The following is a 6,514-nucleotide window of genomic DNA, read 5'->3' on the forward strand; positions in this document are numbered from 1 at the left end:
ATCGAAAGGAGCCAGCTGAGGTGGTTCGGGCATACACCTCCTGGGTGCCTCCTAGGTGAGGTGTTCTGGGCATGTCCCACCTGGAGGAGGCCCCGGGGAAGACCCAGGATGCACTGGAGAGATTATATCTTTTGGCTGGCCTGGGAACGCCTTGGTGTTCCCCCGAATAAGCAAGAGGAGGTGGCTGGGGAGAGGGAGGTCTGGGCTTCTCTGCTTAGGCTGCTGCCCCCGCGACCCAGCCCCGGATAAAGCGGAAGAAGATGGATGGATGGATGGTGTTTGTAATTTGAAAGTAGAATATGAACTCTTTGATGCATGGCACATTTAAACCGCTACTGAAACGAACATGCTCCTCATCCTGCTTTCCTGTGTGAAAAGTGCTTCTGATATGCTTGTGTGTGTATTTTAGTTTTGATTAGTGATCAGCAATGCCACATTGATTGATAGGATAACTGTGCAGATTTCTAATCAATTTCCCCTCATGTTTTTGTTGGCTCACATTCACAGTCGCAGCAGCAAACCTGACTTCTCACCAGTTGGTTGTTCTGTCTGCATATAATGGGCTACTTAATTCATATTACTGTTGTTTGTCGTATTCCAGTTGGCTAATGTAGCTGTTCTCAGTCACAGCATGAGCAGTGTGGTGAGCAATTAGCACAAATTAATTCTCAGTTTATCATATCACTGTTGGCTCTTGTTTGTCTGTGCTGATCACAAACAGTAGGAAATGAATTTCTATGCTGATGATGACTGAGTATAATGCATCCTGCTGCGTCTAATTTCAGCCACTATTAAAAGTATTATAAAGTAAAACAGGTTAAGCCATAATAGAAGGACAAAGCTACACAGCCAACAACAATGCATGCAAACTGTGTATTGGCATCGGTGATATTTGTCTTCCTTATGTTTTTGTGCATGTAAGGAATGCATGAAATGACTAAAGTTAACTAAAGATTGAGTGGGACAGTGATAGTTGGAAAGTAGGAAAAGATGTACTTTCTAATTCTCACAGTTAGCAAACTAAGCAGCCACACAGTTAACTTCAGTATATACAGTACTTTGAATCCAATATACAGTACAGTCACAGACAACTTTATTAGGTACAACTTGTTAGGACTGGGTGGAAATTTAACAGAGCACCAGAATCATTCCTTAGTTTTTGGTCATTTGACATCATGTACTTGCTGCAGATTTGCTGCAAACTCAATGTCCTTTTCAAGGAACTAGACTGAGACAATCTTTATCCTGCTGTAAGCACCCATCAAAGATGCACTGTGGAGGTGTGAAGGTACACTGTGTAATAAAGGGATGAAAATTGGTCAGCAACAATAGTCAGGTAAGCTGTGGCATTTAAACTTTTCAGTAATGTGAATTAACTAACAGATAAAATTACATGCTCCTCCAAAACGACTAACATGGAATAAGGTCAGTCATATTATAATTATTATACATACATGTGATACATACAATGATGTTTTAATAGCATGCAAAAATTATTTGAGAGGCAATTGCATCCAAATCAGTGCTGTGACCGTTATCACTTCACTTCAGTTTTAGAAAACATTGTCAAATACGTTTCTGTGGGTTGGAAATGTTTCATTTTAATGGCACTTTACCCCTGACTGTCTTCTGTGTCTTAAATCTTACATCTTACACATCTTACAATGTTTTAAAGAGTACTATAAGATGTGTCATAAATTTAAGCCAGCATCCTTCATCCACATAAAGTGAACACTCTGCTAACATCTGTGTAGTCAGTACAGTCCAAACTTGAAGCCTGTGGCAGTTCCTCAGATGCCACCTTATGGTTTCTCCAAAGGTGAGTTTATCTAAAAGCAGAAGCAACCAAGTTTAAAGGAAAAACATTTATTATCTGACAACACCTTGGTACAGACCGTTCTTCTCATCGAAATATGTTCACTCCTGCTTAAAAAAATGTTGATGACAGTGATAACACTAAAGTTGATTTTCATAGTGGCTCTGCCCATTATACAGTCTATATACAGTCTATATTTTGGACACACCTGTGTTCTTTGGCCCAACTACATAGTTCAGTTTGTGGTGGTTGTAAACAGTTGCTCCTAGCCTACAAGTGAAGACATCAAAGCATGCAAAGCATTAAAACTGCAGTTTTAAAGTCCATGTTTTTATGTTTTAGTTTTCAGAGAGCCCAGTGCAAGTCATAACCTGAGCTAAAGTGGGAGAAAATTTCAGCTGAAAAAAAAGAAAAGAAAGGTATTCTTTATCATCTGTGTAATATTACTTTTCTTTATTAGAGAGTTCAAAGCGCAGAAGCAGAAAAGCATCAAAGATTTTGTTTACATAGTATTTTTGACCCACTCAGCCATCATGCAAGCTCATAATGGTGGAGTTTTTAAAAAGAAAGTTTGATGTACCTGCACTAGTTGCACTTCAACTACCTCGGCTGCTGTTCCCAAGCAGTTTTGCTCCTTTAAAAGTGCTCTCCAGGCAAACAACCTAGTGCACAAATAATGTTTTCGATCGCGCAATCTCCCATAGGTCTGACCTTGGCAGCTTTTATCAGGTGATGAATACTTTCAAAAGATTGCATTGTTTTTCAGACCAATACCACTGCTTTTTAGCCAGCCCCCGAACACTGCAATCGCCTCTACCTCAAAGCAAAACGAAATAAAAAATAATGATGTTTCATGATTGCAGATTTCAGCAAATTGATAATTTCTTCCAGGTTTAGGGGGGGAAAGATATGAATGTTGATGGAATTGTATCTGTTATCTTACAAAGGACATCTGAGGGACTTCCCCCTTTGAAATCGCGGGCCCTGACTGAGTTTGCTGTCCCTTTGTAGATGCACGGATATTTCTGAGGAAATAATTAGATTGTCTGTGTTTTGATGAAACTTAAATAGCCTAAAGTCTAACATGCACCCACCATGAAATGAGAACAATACTCTGTGTAATAGATACTGTACCTGTCTTCCAGGTGTCTGTGATGGGTTGCTGATTGTTGTTCAACTGAAAATTCTCAGGTTGAAGATGTTTGCTGTTTATTTCAGATAACAGCACAATAAAATTCTAATAAATAACATTTAACATTTGTATATGTAGCTTGTTTACTGCAATTGCAGTGTGTTTACAGTATTCCGTAATGCCATGTGGTGTTAAGAAGCACTGTTTTTGCTTAGTATAATTCTGCAGCCAACCATCTTTTCAGCTAGTTAACTGCTTATACAGTTCAGGCTCCAGCGCTGGAGCCTTTCCCAGCTGTCACTGGGCAGGATTTAGCCTGGTCACGTCGCCAGTCCCTCATAAGGCCAACATAGAGACAGACAACTATTCACATTCACACTTACAGCCAATTTAGAATCACACCTAACATGTATTTTTTGGACTGCGAGTGGGTGGCAGAGTACCCAGTGAGAACCCACACATGCATAGGAAAAAACTACAAACTCCACACAGAAAGATCCCAGCTGGTCTATACATCAACAATGAATGAATAAATGATGTGATAGCACCAAACAAACTGAGTATTATAGTGTTTGCTCTACTGTACAGTTTGTACAGAAGGAGACTGTTCTTCTAGTTCACTATAGGCAGAATGTAAAGTCACAACTGGTAAATCTAGCTGCCAGTACGCTGATAGAGAAATTCCTTGCAGTGCAGTGTATCCATGTTTTAAAGTATAGTTTGGACTTACTGCACAATTAATTGGAGAGGTTCAGTCGCTGCATACAAAGTCAAGGCAGAGATGCAAGTGGATGCAAATATGGAGAAGATGGAGGGAGGGAATTGTGTGCACGGGCTGCAAGAGATGGAAAATGTGTTGATTTCCTGAAACTTTGCTTCTGTTTTTTATGAATCAATCTTTTCCTATTTCCTAATACATTGGTAAATCTATGCAAATATAGTGGAAATGTGTCATCCACTCAGCAACTTACTGAAAACAGTCAAGGTCATTGCATTGCTTTCAGCACTTACTAGAGACAGTGTTTCTTAGTGGAGACGGTAAAAAAGTAGTTTTAAAGAAAATAACAGAAAAGGTTATTTATTTGTGTAAAGCTTTGCCATTAAACTCTGAAGTCTTTTATATATGAAACATACACAGGCTGCAAAAAACCTGCAAAGAAGTCGCGCAAGGTCATATTCCACATTCAGGCCATAAGTTATGTTAAATATACATAAAATAAAACATGAATGTCTGTTATTTAAAGCACTATTAACATGTTTAAATTCCTGTTTTGTCATTTTTGGCTCTAACTTAATATTAAAACTAGTGAAGTCTGTCGTCACAATGTGACTGTGAGTGCTGTGAGGCCCACAACAACAGTGTCATCAGCAAACTTGACAATGGAGGTGGTGTCTGACACAGTCACAAGTGTACAGTTAACTCGGTTTCCCTGGGTCTTTTTCTCGTGTTGTAGTTGTGTGTCTTATTTTGAAAGAAATATTTACATGTTACTATAGCGACCAGAGAGCATTAAGGGGCAGATTGGAGGATGTTACTCTCTCTAATAAAGTTACACAATTACACAGTGAATTTGCATTTATTATTATATTTTCAAAATACCACAGTTTTTGTCTTGGTCGTATCATTTTATTTTGTTGTATTTATCTGCGACACTTTAAAGGCTGGTCCCTGAAAATATTGTCTGACATTAAACCGGTCTGTGGTGCAAAAAAGGTTGGGGACCGCAGGTTTAGGCTACGAAATCAGCAGTCTAATTCCTGTCCACCACTGCTGTCTGTCAACATGAGTCATCCAAAACTTGATGTAGACGTGTCTGAGAGTGTGATGTTTTTTTTCTTCTTTGAGTGTGAGGGTAATGAATGATTGAACAAAAATGTTTGCCACAGGAAAGGAGATTTCACTTGAGAGACAAGGCAGTTCATTGGATGAAATTGCAATAATGTATTCTTATATAACAAATGTGCTTTCAATCTTGGCCTCTCCTCAAATTGCTGCACCTGCCAAAAACAAGTTATATCAAAGTGAAGGGTGCTCATAGTTTTATACCAATCATTAGGACACTGAATTGAAGGGACAAGTTAATATTAACACTAAGGGAACTCGATTTTTATGCTAAAATGTGGGTTTATGAGCATTAAAATCCAAATAGTGCACTCTCTGTTGTTTTAATTTTTTTCTACAACAGATTTACACTTCCTTTCCCAAACCTCACCCTTTTCTGGCTGGGATCACACCACAGAGTCGGGCTGTAAATCCGCAGTACCTTGTCCAGACACTTTTCTCCCAGCGAGTGCTGGCCGCCAGCACGTGCTGTCTCATTAGCGTTGGCTCGGTTTCCTCAGATTAGCCATAATTAAACTGTGAAATTGGAGCCGTTACCTTAAGTCAGGACACAGCGAGGACACCATGAGCTTGGTGACAGTGCTGGGCAGGACGCTGGGGTGGGGGGGAGGAGAAGAGCAAGCCTGGCAGTCTGGCTCTCTGCCACAGCTCCTTCCCTCTGCTTTCAAAGGAACAGAAGGCCAGTTCATGAAAAAGGGATTCCCAGTGCATAGCCAGGTCAAAGATGAGGTTTCAGCATTGTTGTTGCAAGTCTGTCAATTTTTAACATTTTAACTGCAGATTTATTTGCCATCCATACAGTTATACACATCCAAACTGTGCGGTACTTTTGGCCACGGGGCCTTTTCTGGGCCCGACTGACCTTAGAAGATCTCAGCGGACCACATATCTAGTCTTTGTTTAAAAATCCTGAATCTTTCATACATTAAGTAGTTCTACTGAAGTGCAGCCAATTTTTCACTGGCTTCTCTGAATCGATGGTCCTCACTGTTGTTATCAGAGAAACAAATTGTTGGTTTAAGGGGAGGATTCAGGGGCATTAGTATTGCAATTAGTGGATTGATTCATTTCATTTCGTTGCCACGCTTCTCATTCATCCAGCACATTTGGGGTTACAGGTGACATCATTGCTTCATGATGTAATTTCTGTGTAACAAACACGTTTCAACATCTAGAATATTTCTGTGTTGCAGAAACTACCTTTTTCTCCCACATGAGGTTTTTTTAATAGTATTCTCAGGTGTATTCTCTTTGAACACACAAATACTTTTGCCTATTTTCAACTTCCATACTTGGTTTTTGATGTGTTTTGTTGCTTCTGCACTGGCCTCCTCCTGCTCAAGTTTTGATCTCACCTACAGCTTTGCTTATTCTCTTACTTCTTAGTGTAGGTTATTTTTTGGGAAAATGTGTACACGATGTATGTAAAAGTAAAGCTATTTAAGGATATAGTGTAGAGAACAGCGTTTTGAATAGTCTAATCTTAACAAATGACAGTTTATTGATAGTTAGCTCACATATACAGTAAACTAGATGATTGGGAATCTTCTTCCTGCTTCGCTTTCACGTCCAAACGAAACCATTTTTCTCTGTTGATAACCATGAAGGAGCTTTACTGAACCATGTGGGACAGACTTCTGTTATGATCTATTACTTTTAAGCAGACATCTAAGCTGGATGTAATTTTTATGTCAGACACACTGGATCGCACACTAAAGCCTTA

The 6,514-nt window shown here is 39.5% G+C and overlaps 1 protein-coding gene across 1 annotated transcript in view; it reads left to right on the forward strand.

Annotated features, from left to right (window-relative positions):
- LOC102205351 (receptor-type tyrosine-protein phosphatase N2-like) overlaps positions 1 to 6,514 on the forward strand; it is a 214,455-nt gene that overhangs the window by 127,525 nt on the left and 80,416 nt on the right. The window lies entirely within an intron of this gene.

The sequence above is a fragment of the Pundamilia nyererei genome, unplaced genomic scaffold (assembly GCF_000239375.1).
Source record: "Pundamilia nyererei isolate P.nyererei 1_Seehausen unplaced genomic scaffold, PunNye1.0 scaffold00103, whole genome shotgun sequence".
Taxonomy (NCBI): domain Eukaryota; kingdom Metazoa; phylum Chordata; class Actinopteri; order Cichliformes; family Cichlidae; genus Pundamilia; species Pundamilia nyererei.